General features: G+C 48.0%; 1 protein-coding gene across 2 annotated transcripts in view; it reads right to left on the bottom strand.

Moving 5' to 3' along the window:
• MLXIP (MLX interacting protein) overlaps positions 1 to 17,388 on the bottom strand; it is a 966,103-nt gene that overhangs the window by 731,861 nt on the left and 216,854 nt on the right. The window lies entirely within an intron of this gene.

The raw sequence follows: 17,388 nt of genomic DNA, 5'->3' as shown, positions 1-17,388 counted from the left end.
AGTAAAGAACTATCATATTCCACTACTAAGCGACTCAATAAGGTGTGCCCTCTACCTTTGCAAGGACTGTAGATGTGGAACTTGAGGAGGCTGTGCTCATATGTACACCAAAGATGTGGAGGTACCAGCTTGCCACTCTTTCCATCACTTTAACGGGTAAAATAATAGGACTATTCTACTAAAGGGGGTACAAACAGGTTCTATTTGCTTACACTAGTCTCACAGAACTCCATATTCACTCCACTAGCCATTTCATCCTTTTGTGTCCCACACTGTTCTAAGTGCATCTTCCAATGAGTATACATACTAAGAGCATGAAGCTGCCACCCAGACTAACTCCTTGGTGCTTTGCAGTGCCCTTGAAGGTGCACATCAGGCTTGGGCTTTGTGTGTGGGGGGGGGGGGGTGTGTTGGGCAGGTGCTTGGGTGGGGACACAACCTCCATTTGGAATATCTAGAGGTCCTTCTTCTTCCAAGAAGTTTACTATCCACCCTTGGAGAAAAGGACTGTGATTATGTCTGTGGAAGGGTTAGAGAGGGGGTAGATCAGAAGGTAGATAGGGCCTAAACTACCCACCCAAGGACCAAAGGATGGAGATTGATGTGGGGCGGTGGGAGAGCTGAGTTGCGTATTGGGGACCTCCTTGGCAAGGGGCTCATTACAAAATCCCTATTGCGTTTTTCCTGGTGGGGTTTCCTACTCACAGGTGTGGGGGCAGAATTGAGTACACCCAACAAAAAGGCTGAGCATTCATTCATTTGGTGAGTTTGGAGAGGGCGTTATACCACTGTATTGGTGGGAAGGAGGCTGGTACAGGCCAGTTGCAATTTCAAAACCCCGGGAAGGAAAAAAAAAAAGCAGTTTGTGACTAGGAAGTTGGGCAGAGTTTGGAAATATGTCAAATGGGCCATCTACTCATATTAATGGGGTTCATGCTTCCAAAGTGATGCAAACCCAACCCCATTTCTTTTGTTGGTCTACAGGGTACTCAGTGGGTTTGGTCGCCAACAATCATGTACTAAGGCTTCTGCCTAATTACACGTTTCCACATTTCTCTATTCCCCATGTCTAATAAGATTTCAGATCAGGGTGTGGCGAAGGGTTACATTTGTTTTGTCCTAGGACACTATAATGGCTGACACTTATTAAAATGAACAAAAACAAAATTCCCCCTTGGAGTCAATAACTCCCCATTTGCTACACAAGCACATACCCTTGTACTCTCAGAACTCCCAGACAAATACAGTTTTCACAGGGGTCGGTCCCACAACTATAAAGACACTTTTTTAAAAATTACCAAAAAAAGCATGTATTATCTATTCACATTAAATATTTCACAAATGGCAAATATTAAAAAATGTACTAATTGTTCAGTTTTATGTACTTAAAAATCACCCACAAAAAATATGGCGCAAAATAAGAATAAAACCTCCAAATTAAAACCAATAATACACCCAGAGAGAACACTTCAACAACCATTAGATATATAAATCACATGGTGCTGATCTGTATTCTTTTCCCACCAAATACACAATGAAAAGAACAATTAGCATTCAATTGTATCCAGGTTTCTTGACAGATTCAGATTAATCAAAGTGTTCACACGTTTCAGTGATTGACTTGATAATTTACCACCTTCCTCAGGACAAAACAACCAAATCCTCCCACCTTAAAATCTAGTCACTGTGACCTGAAATATAACATAAACCCATTTAACACATTTTTTGTTTTTTACATTACAGCATTTTATATCACTCTTAAGAGGTGCATACACTTGACCTTCTAAACAGAATCTATTATATGCTCCTATCGGCTACTGATGGATAGCACCCACACCGCGGAATACATTTAATGCTCCACCATACATATAATTTTCATGCACCTAGCTTAGTACTGCTCCCCGATTCTTAAACTTAAATTATAGGTGGAAATGGTTCAGGTTGTCAATGAAACTACTGGCGCTTTCTTTCCCTGCGCACCACTCTGTTATTGGACTTTGTGGCGGATTCCCTGCGTGGCCAGGCAACAGCAGTTAGCATTATTATTTTGGTGCTTGACTGATGCTGTGTAGCACTGGCCTGGATTAGGTGCTCCTCGCCTAGCATTTGTGACTGGCTCGGGATGTTAGGTTTTACAACGAAAATGCTGTGATATATGCATCCCCAAGAATGCGACCTGAAGATTTTTGGTGTCCTTTCAAAGATAATAGGTCAGTGAACAGAGAAGCTGGCTCCTGTTCCATGTAAGAGACTGCTGGTAGATATATTAATGATAAGGGATGATCATTAGTGTAATACAGCACTAGAACATACTGGACACTATATGCATTCAAATATATTGTACCTATTTGTGCTGACAGCTATGACCTGTTAGCATGGCCGGGAGCAGAATTTCTCAATTTATTGATCGGTGACGTCAGCGAGACCAGTAACGCACACAACACTTGTCTGCCACAGCAGCCTCCTTGGGTGGTAGGAAGGAATACTTCCACTACCCAAGGTGGGGATTTGCGGTGTGGAAGCCCATGTTGTGATCATTAGTTTTTTTCCTGAACATCCCCCCCACCCCAGCCAATCCCTGTGCCCAGTAACATCATTAGCATCAGCAAAATAGTGTAGAGAACGTGATCTCCACACTCTTGGCAATACAGTTGTCAATACTGGCATGTCAGTGACTGAAATGTCTTAATTTAAAAGCACATGAATCTATGAAAGATCCATTATGGGAGTTTAAATTGATATTACAGGCAGCGTCAATGCTTAGGATGACATGGTTTAACCCCTTCTACGCCACGGACGTAATGGTTGCGTCCGTGGCGGCGTCACTGGGCTCCGCGGACATAACCATTACGACTTTGTATAGGCGCTCGGGGAAGCGCTAGTGTTTCCCTCGAGGGCTGCAAGGGTCAGGGTTGGAAGGGGAATCGCTTCCCCTTCCCCCACCACACCCCCATGATGTCAGTGCGCAACCGCGCGCTGACATCATGAAAGGGTGCAAAGACGCGCTGGAAGCCATTTGCTTCCAGCGCATCAAGAGGAAAGAAGGTAAGTTGTACCTTCGGGCGGGGGGGGGGATCCCTCTGAAAGAGGCATCGGGGAAAAGGGTTTTCCTTTCCCTCTGTCTCTTTTAGCATTACTGCTGCCAGATTGCGATGCGGCAGGGCAGCAGGAATACCCACTAGACACCAGGGAGTGAGTGAGTGAGTGAGTGTGTGTGTGTGTGTTTTTTATGCAGATTTTTTTTGTGTTGGGGGGCGCCCCCAAGGGGCAAAAAGCACTATTGGGAAGTTCTGCCCCCTTGGGGGCAGATCAGCCAATTTTTTTTAGGCCCATCTGCACCCAAGGGGGGATCATGTGTGTGCTTTGTGTGTGAGTGTGTGTGTGTGTGGGGGGGGGGGGCGTGGCCCCTTGGTCAAGGGTCGCCCCCCAAAGGGGGCAATATATTCTGTGGCATATCTGCCCCCATGCAGAGAAAACTAGGGAATTTTTTTTAATGGTTGGTGGCGGGGTGTTTAGCAAATGGCAAAGTATTTGCATTTATGATAATAAGTTTATTTCTCCTTTTTGTTCCTGTTCAAAGCTTTTGCTTCCTTTGCTGTGGCCTGTTGCAGTTTTGGCAGTGGTTGTCCTGTGGTTTGCGTAGCTGCATGTTTTAGGTAAGTAAATACATTTACACCAAAGGAGTATTGTTGCTATGCATGAATGACATGTTTGTAGGTGGTGTACTGAATGCAGGATTGTGTGTGAAATTGCACAATGATTATTGTGTTGTCTTATGTCTAATTTGCTTTTTTTTTCCCTTTTTTTAGTGGGATATCATTGATGATTGCTGTGGCTGTGCAGAGTAGTTGCTGGTGAGTCAAGCTTTTTCAGGCAAGTGAGCGGTATAGTTTTTGAGTTTGTAACTCTTAGTGATAAAGCTTCACTTTGTTTGTTACTTATCTTACACAGTGCTGGTTGCTGGTGGTGCATTTGTCCAGTTAATTTTTGTAGGAAGGATCATGGCTAGCAGTAGGATGACCGCTCAGCAGGTTGTTGGTGTGCTTTTTGAGTTGTGTCCTGACCATGATTATGAGACTGACTCTGCATCTGAGGCAGAGGAGGAAGTGCAAGATTCTGGAAGTGAATTTTCTGTCAGAGAGGAATCATCTGAAGATGAAGCCACTCTCAATGCTGATGAAGGGCCTAATTTAGAGGAGGACACTGATGTGCCAATGGTGCAGCAACCAGCAGCTGAAAGACTTCCCTTTGGAAGACCTGACATGTAGGTTGCACCAAACATGGACCAGCCACAGTTGCCTGCGCTTACTGGTTTCCCAGGGTGTCGAGTTAATACGGAAAACTTTTTGCCTGTCAACTTTTTTGAGTTGTTTATGGGCAATATATTTTTGGAAGAGATTGTTGAGCAGACTAATTTGTATGCAGGGCAGTATTTGAGGGACAACGCTGCCAGACTTAGGCCACACTCTAGAGCTAGCCGGTGCATTACCACAAATCTGGAAGAGTTGAAATAGTTCTTGGGTTTAACTTTTTTGATGGAGCTGATAAGGAAGCCATCATTGTCTTCATATTAGTCTACTACTCCTTTGATGGCAACTGCTATATTTCCTGCAACCATGAGTCGTAACCGGTATGAGCTTCTTCTTCGGATGTTGCATTTTGTAGATAATGCTTTAGCCTTGCCATGAGAACACCCTGATTCTGATCATCTTTTTAAGATTGGACCTGTCCTTGATCATTTGGTAGATCGTTTTTCAGGAATCTATGTTCCAGGCAAAGAAATATCTGTAGATGAGCCTTTGGTCCTGTTCAAGGGTTGTTTGGTTTTTAGGCAGACCATTCCTAGCAAGTGGGCACGCTATGGAATTAAATTGTATATGCTGTCTGAAAGTAGTACAGGATATGTTTATAATGTCTGGTTCTACACTGGTAGGGATTCCAATATTGACCCTCCCCCGGTTGTTCACCCACTTTTGGAGTTAGTGAGAAAATTGTGTGGGAACTTGGTAGATGACTGTTTAACAAAGGTCACCATTTATATGTAGATAACTTCAACACTGAAGTTAAGTTGTTCAAGGAGTTATTCAGAGTGGACACTGTTGCTTGTGGCACAATCCACTCTAATCGGAAAGGCTATCCAAGTGAGCTTGTCTGTAAAAAAACCTGAGAAGAGACAGTGCAGTGCAGTGCCTTGGGGAATGATGAGCTGCTAGCTCTGAAATTTGTAGACACGAGGGATGTGTACATGCTAACTACCATCCATGATGAGAGTACTTCACCTGTGGCTGTTTGGGGTCAACTTGCTGAAGTGCACAAACCTGTGTGCATTTTAGACTGATAGAGTAGATCAGAGGTTGGAACCTTACACTGCTGCGCGTAAGTGTTATGTTTGGTATAAGAAATTAGCGGTTCACCTGTTCCACTTGGCAACTTTTAATGCTTTTGTTGTGTTCAAGGATAGTTCTCCAGAGTCAAGGATGAAATTTGTGAAATTTCAGGAGTCTATCATAGCGAGCCTTGTTGTGCTGGAACAGGCAAGAGTTCCTAGAAAAGCAGTGGTGGAGGATGTGGCTAGATTGAAAGATCCTCACTTTGCTGAGCACATTCTTCCCATGGCCAAAAAAAAACGTTCCTGCTAAGAGATGTACAGTCTGTGCTCGAAGAGGTATCAGAAAGGAGACTAGGATGTACTGCCCTGATTATCCGTCAAAGCCTGGACTGTGTGTGGGTGGCTATTTCAGGAGCTACCACACACAGAAGAATTATTGGGAAATACCGTGAGCGTAAAACTGCTGTTTTATATTTTCAAGGTTGGCATTACTGTCATGTATTCAGTTAGAGCTTTTGTGTTTGTAGTTTTTTTACTTATTTATAACTAGTGGTTTCTTTGTTGTTTAAAAAAAAAAAAAGTGATGGTGGTGTGCGTGGGGTGGCGCTTGGCTGGCGGTGTGCCTGGGGTGGTGCTTGGATGACGGTGTGCGTGGGGTGGCGCTTGGCTGGCGGTGTGCGTGGGGTGGCGCTTGGCTGGCGGTGTGCGTGGGGTGGCGCTTGGCTGGCGGTGTGCGTGGGGTTGCGCTTGGCTGGCAGTGTGCGTGGGGTGGCGCTTGGCTGGCAGTGTGCATGGGGTGTCGCTCGGCTGGCGGTGTGAGTGAGGTGGCACTCAGCTGGCAGTGTGAGTGGGGTGGTGTTTGGCTGGTGGTGTGCGTGGGGTGGCGCTTGGCTGGCGGTGTGAGTGAGGTGGCACTCAGCTGGCAGTGTGAGTGGGGTGGTGTTTGGCTGGTGGTGTGCGTGGGGTGGCGCTTGGCTGGCAGTGTGAATATTGACTTGCTGTTGGCTACTGCAACACTGCCAGGCAAACACCAGTCCACACACTCACATCAGCTGGTGTGACTGCTGTGTCAGGCATGAGGGTGTATGTAAGTGATGGGCCCTTGAGTGGCGCTGTCTGTCGATGTGAGTGTTGTAATGTGCTGGGCCCGTGGCTGGCGGAGTGAATGGTCTTGTGCACGTCATGTATGAAAGGTGTGCGAATGGACTGTCAAGCAGTTGGTGCCTTGTCGTGACTTTTCAGCTCACGAGCTGTGAGTCATTGGTTCCGTTTTTTGGCCTTTCAGTTATTAACAGTGCATTTCATTTTTGTGAAATCTCTTGTTAATACAATTTGATCTACTGAACCATCACTCACCCTCGTGCCAAATCCAACCAGTATGTGTGGTAAAAATAACAAAACCTGCTCCGCTGTAATCAGGCGTCGCAGCACACCTGTGACACGCTAAGTGTCTCGGTGGGACCCCGATGATGAAGCATGCCACCAACTTGTCTGGTGGGTGAGGGGTCTTTTTTAACATAACCTAAGTGCGTTTCTTTTCACAATTTTAGTGTTTGAAACATCACATAAGTACGTGGACACATCAAAATGATCTATTGCAAAACTACCTGTGTTTGGGGGGGGGGGGATCAGGGGGCACCTATGTTTTTGGCCCCGGGTGCAGCCTTCATCTAGGGAAGCCTACCAAATCCAGACATGTTTTAAAACTAGACACCCCAAGGAGTCCAGGGAGGTGTGGCTTGCCTGGATCCCCCAACATTTTCTTACCCAGACTCCTCTGCAAACCTCAAAATTTGCTTAAAAAAGCATATTTTACTCACTTTTCTTTGTAGGATCACCGCTCCGGCACAAATTTCATACCACCCAGCGTGAAGTCACCCCATCTTGGCTTCCCCTACGTGTCTAGTTTGAAAAAATTTACAGGTTTGGTAGGTTTCCCTAGGTGCCAGCTGAGCTAGAGGCCAAAAGAACAAGTTACTTACCTTCAGTAACGCTTTTTCTGGTGGATACAATAGCTACCTGTGGATTCCTCACCTTATGAATTCACCCTTGCCCAGCATCTGACGGAAAATCTTCTTCCCAGCTCTCCACGTCAACGAGGACTTCACAATTGCACGGCTCCACGCGACTCCGTCTGACGTCACTGTGCCAATAAGAGGGCCTCTCCGGCGTGTTAACGTCAGTTTCACCCATTTTTTACGTGCCTTTTAGGCAAACAGGTGAGAACCGACTCCACAATAACTCCAATAAATAAATATATACATAAAACCTTCATGGTACAACATAATCAAAAACCATCATTTATATATACAGGAAAAATGTCAATATATACATACAACTATACAACCACATATCCCAGTGCAATCAGACAGGCAACGGGGAGGCAGGTGGGACTGTGAGGAATCCACAGGTAGCTATTGTATCCACCAGAAAAAGCCAAAGATAAGTAACTTGTTCTTCTGATGGATACAGACTACCTGTGGATTCCTCACCTTATGAATAGAGTCCCAAAGCAGTACCGCACTTGGAGGTGGGTGCCTGTCTGATTACACCAAGAAATCCTGTAAGACAGATCGTGCAAAATGGCTGTCCCTCCGAACCTCAGAGTCCAAGTAGTAATGCTTTGCAAAGGTATGGAGGGACACCCAATTTGCCGCCTTGCAAATATCAACCACTGGAACCCCCCTTGCCAGAGCCGAAGAAGCAGGCTTAGCCCTGGTGGAGTGGGCTCTAATACCTTCAGGGGGATCCTTTTTCGCCAACGAATAGCAGATCTTGATACAAAGGATAACCCACCTGGAGATAGTTCTTTTATGGACTGCTCTGCCCTTCCTGTGTCCAACGTACCCCACGACCAGCTGGTCTTCCAGGCGAAAGTCCCTCGTCCTTTCAATGTATAAACTAAGGGGGTCATTATGACCCTGGCGGTTACCGCCATGGTCATCCGCCGGTTCTCTGTTCCGCCCGCCGGGCTGGAGACCAGGGTCTCCTGCCCGGCGGCCGTCACTATACCGCCGCCGGTATTTTGACCCGCCTTACCGCCATGGATTTCATGCGGTTTGAAACCGCCATGAAATCCATGGCGGTAAACACTATCAGGGCCAGGGAATGCCTTCCCTGACACTGATAGGGGTCTCCCCCCACCCCCATCCTGACTCCCTCCCCACCCCCCCCACCACCCCTGTCACCCCCCAAAGGTGTCAGGACCCCCCTCCCCACCCGACCCCCAACATAACAACACTTATACACACATGACACGCACGCAGGCACCACCAACACACATACACGCACACACACTGACATACATGCAAACATCCACACACACAGTCAGACACGCACATCCACATTCAAACATACATGCACACATCCATACAGACATACACCCACTCATTCCCATACACACAACACCCCCGCAAGCATACACGCACTCACACAACCCCTCTACATTCACACACGCACACCCCCACGCACGCACACAACACACAACACCCCCCCCTCCCCTCACGGACAATCGACTTAACTGGTCCGACGATCCTCCGGGAGGGGACGTAAGCCATGGGGGCTGCTCCGCCGACACCACACCGTCAACAGAACACCGCCACGCCGAATCACAGGATGTGATTCGCTGGGCGGGGTTCTGTTGGCGTGGCGGTGGAGGTGGAGCAACCTCCACTTCCCCGCCACCCACCAGTATGGCTGTTGGCGGCTCTCCGTCCGTAAAAGGACGGAGAGCTGCCAACGGTCATAATAGGCCGAGTGGAAAACCGCCACCACTGGCAGTCTTCCACACGACGGTCCCACGGCAGTCTTGGAAAAAGACCGCTGAGGTCAAAATGACCCCCTAAGTGCCCTTTTAGGGTCCAAACGGTGGAGACTTTCTTCCTCTTTCGAGGGGTGATGAGGAGGGTAGAAAGATGGAAGGGTAATAGTCTGCCCTATATGAAAAGGAGTGGCAACTTTTGGCAGGAATGCCGTCCTGGTTTTCAACACTACTTTATCTGGGAAAAACAAGGTAAAGGGGGGTTTAACAGAAAGAGCTTGGAACTCACTAATCCACCTAGCAGAGGTTATGGCAACAAGAAAAACTGTCTTAAGCAATAAAAGTCTTAACGGGCAAGAGTGCATGGGCTCAAATGGAGACCCCATTAAAAAGGTTAAAACAAGATTCAGGTCCCACTGAGGCACATGAAAAGGAGTGGGAGAAAACGCATTAATTAAACCTAAGAAACCTAACTACAATAGGTGATTTAAACAATGAGGGCTGATCCGGGAGGCAGAGAAAGGCTGACAGAGCAGCTGAATAACCTTTAACCGTAGCCACCGCACAACCCTTCTTTGCTAAGTCCAAAGCAAACAATAAAATATCAGAAAGGTGGGCCTTCAAAGGGTCAATTTGCTGTTCTCTACACCAAGCCACAAATTTTGCCCACATACCGGCATAATTGGTCTTAGTGGAGTGTCGACTGGCCGATAAAATAACATCCACTACATCTGGTGGGAGAGAAAAGGAACTCCGGTTGCCCCGTTCAATCTCCAGGCATGAAGGTGCAGGCTCTGGAGGTGGGGGGTGTAAAACCTGACCCTGCGACTGCAGGAGGAGGTCTGCCCTGAGAGGGAGACGGAGTAGAGGGCACAGCGAGAGTTGGAGAAGGTCCGTGTACCACCCCCTTCTTGGCCAATCAGGGGCTATTAAAATAAACTGAGCCCGATCTTGGCAAATCTTCTTCAGAACCTGAGGAATCGAGGGTAAGGGGGGAAACACGTAAAGCAACTGGTTGCACCAAGAGATCTGAAACGCGTCCCTCAACGCTCCTTGCACCGGATACTGGAGGCTGCAGAATGACGGCAGTGCGCGTTCTCCTGAGTGGCAAACAGATCTATCACCGGCGCACCCCACATCCCAAAAATTTGCAGGACTAAATCCGGATAGAAATGCCACTTGTGATCGGCCAAAAGGAGCCGACAGAGTCCGCACGCACGTTGCGCACCCTGGCCAGATTTGCTATCAAGCAAATCCGATTGTCCTGAAGCCAGGACCAGAGTCGCAGAGCTTCTCTGCAGAGAAGATACGACCCTACTCCTCCCTGCTTGTTTATATACCACATCGCAGTAGTGTTGTTCGTCAGGACCTGAACTGACTGACCGCAAAGGGACGGGAAGAAGGCCTTGAGAGCCAAGTGTATCGCCCGCAATTCCAACAGATTGATAGGAAAAGTCTGCTCCACTGGAGACCAACGTCCTTTGATATCCAGGTCCCCAAGATGAGCTCCCCACCCTAGAGTGGAAGAATCTGTCATGACCGTGACCACCGGCGGCAGTGAAAACGGCCTTCCTTGCGAAAGGTTGCCATCCACAGCCCACCATCATAGATCCGCTGCAGAGTCTCTGGAGATCGCAATCGAATCCTCGAGATCCCCTTTGTGTTGAAACCACTGCCTGCGGAGGCACCATTGGAGAGTCCTCATGAGCCAGCGTGCATGAGTGACCAACAGAATGCAAGGAGCGAACAGACCGAGCAGGCGTAAGACCTCGAGGACTGAAACAACGGCTCCATTTTGAAACATTGGAATCAACGCCTGAATATCCTGGAGCCACTGAGGCGGAGGATAGGCCAGATTCAATGTTCTGTCCAGTACTGCCCCTATGAACAGGAGGCGTTGAGAGGGCTCCAGGTGAGATTTGGGTACGTTGATCGAAAAACCCAGCCTGAACAACAACTGAGTTGTTATCCGCAAGTGACGCAACACAAGCTCTGGAGACTTGGCTTTGATCAATCAATCGTCCAGGTAAAGGAATACCGATATCCCCTCCCTTCTCAGACTTGCTGCCACCACTGCCATCACCTTTGTGAAGACTCGAGGTGCCGAAGTAAGACCAAACGGGAAAACCGCAAACTGGTAGTGTTGCGACCCCACCACAAATCGGAGATACTTCCTGTGCGACTTGAATATTGGGATATGAAAGTACCCATCCTGCAAGTCGACAGACACCATCCAATCGTCTTTGTTCAACGCCAGAAGTACCTGTGCCAGAGTCGGCATCTTCAATTTCTCCTGTTTGAGGAACCAATTCAAAATACTCAGGTCTAGGATTGGTCTCAAACAACAGTCCTTCTTGGGGATCAGGAAATATCTTGAATAACAACCCTGACCCCTTTCCTGCTCTGGAACCAACTCCACTGCACCTTTTGATAACAGGGTCTGAACTTCCTGTTGCAACAACAGGAGATGGTCTTCTGAACAAAACGAGGGACAGGGAGGGAAGGAAGGAGGAAACCCCTGAAAAGGGAGAGCATATCCTTTTCTCACAATGTTTAGCACCCATGAGTCTGATGTAACTAACTCCCACTCGTGGAGAAAAAGACACAATCTTTCCCCTACAGGAGAAGTATGATCGGCAAAGGGGAGAAAACTAGGGCTGCTTCCCTTGCTGTTGTCCTCCAGAGAAAGAGGATGACCTAGGGTGCTGCTGGGTGGCCCCTCTCGTTCTAACCCTCCCCGCCCTCAAAAGGACTGATATGGGAGGCTAGTAGGCTGCTGGACTGAGGACTGAGGTCTCCCTCGATAAGCTACCCCACGTCCAAACACCCTGAACCTATGAAAGGACCTAAAAGGGGTAGCAGAGGAGGCTTGCAATCCTAAAGACTTTGCCGTGGCCAGGCTGTTTTTAAAGCGCCCCAGGGCAGAGTCCGCTTTATCTCCTAACAGTTTTGCTCCATCAAACGGCAAATCCAACAAGGTGGTCTGTACATCTGAAGAAAATCCAGAGGATCTTAACCAAGCGTGCCTCCTAGTAGCAATAGATGTACCCATTGCCCTGGCCACTGAGTCTGTAGAGTCCAGGCCAGATTGAATTAACTGCTTCGCCGCAGCCTGCGCATCAGACAGGAGTTCCCCAAAAGGTCTCTGTATATTTTGCGGCAGATCCAGAACCATGGCTTTCGCAGAGTCTATGAGGGCGTGGACAAACCTACCCAGCACACAGGTAGCATTCGCAGCCTTAAGAGCCATGCTGCAAGTAGAAAAAGTCTTCTTTGTGGATTGCTCCATTCGCTTGGATTCCCTGTCACATGGAATCACAGGGAAAGAGTTAGGAGAAGACCTTGTAGAGCAAGATGCCTGGTCCACCAAACTTTACGGGGTAGGATGTCGAGATAAAAAACCCAGATCGCCAGGAGCTACTCTATATCTTCTTGCCACAGCTCTATTCACCGCAGGAGACGAAACTGGCTTCCTCCACAGTTCTAAAATGGGTTCCGTAAGAGCCTCATTGAAAGAAAGCAAAGGGTCTGTAGAAGCCGAAGAAGGATGCAGCACTTCCGTTAATATGTTGGATTTAACTTCTGCAGCAGGCAATGGAAGTTCTAAAAAGTCTGCTGCCTTCCTGATGAAACAAAGCTGCCTCCTCCGTAAACCTCCCGGTGAAGACAAGTCCCATTCTGGGGAAGTATCCAGCCCACTGGCCGACTCCAAGCCCTGATACTCTCCCAAGGGCTCAACAATCTCTCCTTCCTCCAACTGCCTTTGATATTCCTCCTCTTCCAGGAGGCGCAAGGCCTTCCTACGTGAACTCAAATGAGCCTCCAACCTCGGCGTCGACATGGAGTTTGCCGACGTCGAAGACACGGGCTTAAGCACCTGACGAGGCGTCGGAGAGGAGGGTTGACTCTGCTGGAATCCATCACCCGAGTCTGGCACCGGCACGGATCCTAATGGCGCTGAAGATGCATGTGAATTCACCATTGGCGCCGGATGACGGGGTGATGATGATGTCGGCGCCATAGATGTAGGTGGCGATGTCATGGGATTCACAGGACCTCGAGGAGATGTCATCGGCACCGGTCTGGTACCCTCAGCCGGATAGAATGGCATAAACGGTGCCGCCTTGTACGGAGCTGGGGATCCCAAAGAAGATACCAATGGACCCCTGGGACCAGCCGGTGCACCAGCAGGGGCCATGGTGTTGCACATCGCAAACATGGCATTCAAGAATGCCGCCAGATCCACTCCCAGAGCCGGGAAGGCAGGATACCGCTGGTCTTGTTGCATCCGTACTTGCTGACCATCTGACTCCTGAGCAGCAGGAGAAAACTGAGGACTGTCCTGAGGTGCCACAACCTCAAAGACGGACGGTGCGGGAGAAGCCTCAGGACTCTGGGGTTGCGGAGTCACCGTCGGACTCACCTCCCACGTCGCACAATGCTGGCGAGATGGAGACCTTGACCTTTATCGGCTCCGAGCCAAACAGCGCCGAGAGTCATGATGACGTCATTTCTTATGCTTCTTCGAAGAAGCATGGGAAGAGGATCTTTTATGGCTCCTATGACCCTTCTTTGCTTTTGCCAAAAAGGGTTTGGCTTCCCTTTCCTTTAAGGCCTTAGGATTCATGCTCTGGCAAGACGGACACTCCTAGACGTCATGCTCAGAGCTAAGGCACCAAAGACAATCGATTGACATGCGACCGCCACACTCTCTGCAAGGCTTAAAACCGGACTTCCTCGGGGGAGACATTGTAACTACAAGAGTAACAAGAGGAAACCTCCAACAGAAGCGAGAGCTAAGAAAAAAAACGTTAGCGTCAAAGGCACGGAAAAAAGGGAACTGACGTCAGCACGCCGGTGAGGACCTCTTATTGGCACAGTGACGTCAGATGGAGTCGCGTGGAGCTGTGCAATTGTGACGTCCTCGTCGACAGGGAGAGCTGGGAAGAAGATTTTCCGTCGGATGCTGGCGCAAGGGTGAATTCATAAGGTGAGGAATCCACAGGTGGTTTGTATCCATCAGAATCCACAGCTAGGTACTTTGCAAAAAAACAGCTCTGTTTTCTTTGGGAAAATGTGATGTGTCCAAATTGTGTTTTGGGGCATTTCCTGTCGCGGGCACTAGGCCTACCGACACAAGTGAGGTACCATTTTTATCGGGAGATTGAGGGAACACTGAGTGGAAGGAAATTTGTGGCTCCTCTCAGATTCCAGAACTTTCTGTCACCGAAATGTGAGGAAAAAGTGTTTTTTTCAGCCACATTTTGAGGTTTGCAAAGGATTCTGGGTGACAGAACCTAATGAGAGTTCCACAAGTCACCCAATCTTGAATTCCCCTGTCTAGTTTTCAAAAATGTGCATGTTTGGTAGATTTCCCTAGGTGCCGGCTGAGCTGGAGACCAAAATCCACAGCTAGGCACTTTGCAAAAAAACAGCTCTGTTTTCTTGTGTTTTGGGGCATTTCTTGTCGCGGGCACTAGGCCTACTCACACAAGTGAGGTACCATTTTTATCGTGAGACTTGGGGGAACGCTGGGTGAAAGGAAATTTGTGGCTCCTCTCATATTCCAGAACGTTAAGTCACCGAAATGTAAGGAAAAAGTGCTTTTTTTTAGCCAAATCTTTAGGTTTGCAAACGATCCTGGGTAACTGAGCCTGGTGAGAGCCCCTTTCTTGGATTTACCTAGGTGTCTAGTTTTAAAAAATGTACAGGTTTGGTAGGTTTCCCTAGGTTCTGGCTGAGCTAGAGGCCAAAATCCACAGCTAGGCACTTTGCAAAACAACAGCTCTGTTTTCTTTGGAAAAATTTGATGTGTACATGTCGTGTTTTGGGGAATTTCCTGTTGTGGGCACTAGGCTTACCCACACAAGTGAGGTACCATTTTTATTGGGAGACCTGGGGGAACGCTGGGTAGAAGGAAATTTGTGGCTCTCCTCGGATTCCAGAACATTATGGGGGTCATTCTGACCCCGGCGGGCGGCGGGAGCCGCCATATGGCCGCTCCGTGGTCGAAAGACCGCGGAGGCCATTCTGGCTTTCCCGCTGGGCTGGCGGGCGACCGCCAGAAGGCCGCCCGCCAGCCCAGCGGGAAACCCCTCCCCACGAGGAAGCCGGCTCCGAATGGAGCTGGCGGAGTGGAGGATGTGCGACGGGTGCAGTGGCACCCGTCGTGAATTCCAGTGTCTGCAAAGCAGACACTGGAATTCAAAGTGGGGCCCTCTTACGGGGGCCCCTGCAGTGCCCATGCCATTGGCATGGGCACTGCAGGGGCCCCCAGGGGCCCCAGGACACCCCTCACCGCCATCCTGTTCCTGGCGGTCGGAACCGCCAGGAACAGGATGGCGGTGAGGGGGTCAGAATCCCCCATGGCGGCGGAAAACCGGCGGGAGACCGCCGGTTTTCCTGGTCTGACCGCGGCCAAACCGCCGCGGTCAGAATGCCCTGCGGGGCACCGCCAGCCTGTTGGCGGTGCTCCCGCATCCCCGGCCGCCGGGGTCGGAATGACCCCTTATGTCATCAAAATGTGAGTAAAAGGTGTTTTCTGGGCCAAATTTTGAGGTTTGGAAAGGATTCTGGGTAACAGAACCTGGTGAGAGGCCCACAAGTCACCCCATCTTAGATTCCCCTAGGTGTCTACTTTTCAAAAATGCACAGGTTTGGTAGGCTTCCTAAGTGCCGGCTGAACTACAGGCTAAAATCTACAGCTAGGCACTTTGAAAAAACACATCAGATTTCAATGTAAAAATGTGATGTGTCCATGTTGCGTTTCCTGTTGCGAGCATTAGGCCTACCCACGCAAGTGAGGTACCATTTTTATCGGGAGACTTGGGGGAAAACAGAATAGCAAAACAAGTGTTATTGCCCCTTGTCTTTCTCTTTATTTTTTCCTTCCAAATGTAAGACAGTGTGTAAAAAAAAGATGTCTAATTGAGAAATGGCCTGTAATTCACATGCTAGTATGGGCACCCCAGAATTCAGAGATGTGCAAATAAGGACTGTTTCTCAACACATTATCTTGTGCCCATTTTGGAAATACAAAGGTTTTCCTGATACCTATTTTTCACTCTTTATATTTTGGCAAATGAACTGCTGTATACCTGGTACAGAATGAAAATAAACTGCACGGTGCAGCTCATTTATTGGCTCTGGGTACCTAGGGTTCTTGATGACCCTACAAGCCCTATATATCCCCGCAACGAGAAGAGTCCAGCAGACGTAACGGTATGTTGCTTTCAAAGATCTGACATTGCAGGAAAAAGTTACAGAGGAAAATGTGGAGAAAAATGGCTGTTTTTTACCTCAATTTCAATATTTTTTTATTTCAGCTGTTATTTTCTGTAGGAAACTCCTTGTAGGATCTACACAAATTACCCCTTGCTGAATTCAGAATTCTGTCTACTTTTCAGAAATGTTTAGCTTTCTGGGATCCAGCATTGGTTTCACACCCATTTCTGTCCCTAACTGGAAGGAGGCTGAAAGCATACAAAATTGTAAAAATGGGGTATGTCCCAGTAAAATGCCAAAATTGTGTTGACAAATACGAAATTTCCTAGCTATCGTGAAGGAAAGTTTCAATTCTATTAAGGACACGGAGGCGAGGATTATGCAGATCTTTCTTCACTTTTTATTAATTAGCAAGTTCAAAGTTAAACACAATATGAACAGAAAAACTACAAGTTCCATGAAGCCGCCGCCATGGTAACCAGCATCCAATGAGGACCCTCCAATCACGTCCATATAAATATTCCCAGGTGCGTCAACCGTCCTCGACTTCACTGCGGAAAGAATCCTGGTAGAATCAATTGGTTGTAGCCTCGGAACCTACAAAAGATGATGATATTAGGGGCTATACTGATAAATATTGTCACAATGCGTAGTTATGAAAGAATGGAAACATACACGTTCTGAAACTGTAATGCCAAAGTACAAGCATAATAGTTATCAATTCCCTTTAATGAAAGTAAACATAAGAGCAAATATAAGAGAAATTTTTTGCAAAGATATATACCACCTCAGTACGAAGACCAGATCGGGTGGGAACAGACTCGTGAGTAGTATGTGGGTGGGATAATCCTCGCCTCCGTGTCCTTAATAGAATTGAAACTTTCCTTCACGATAGCTAGGAAATTTCGTATTCTATATCAGGACCGGAGGCGAGGATTATGCAGGTTCAAAGCTTACTCACCACCAGAGAGGCTGCATCATGAATTGGTTTAAAGTAAAAACGTTTAAAAGTAGATTCAGAAGACCAATCAGCCGCATGCATAATGTCTTCTAATCTACCACCCACCTGTACAGC

The sequence above is a fragment of the Pleurodeles waltl genome, chromosome 11 (genome assembly GCF_031143425.1).
Source record: "Pleurodeles waltl isolate 20211129_DDA chromosome 11, aPleWal1.hap1.20221129, whole genome shotgun sequence".
Lineage (NCBI taxonomy): Eukaryota > Metazoa > Chordata > Amphibia > Caudata > Salamandridae > Pleurodeles > Pleurodeles waltl.
The sequence above is the reverse complement of the archived record's forward strand: the minus strand, read 5'-3'. Positions and strand labels throughout refer to the sequence as shown.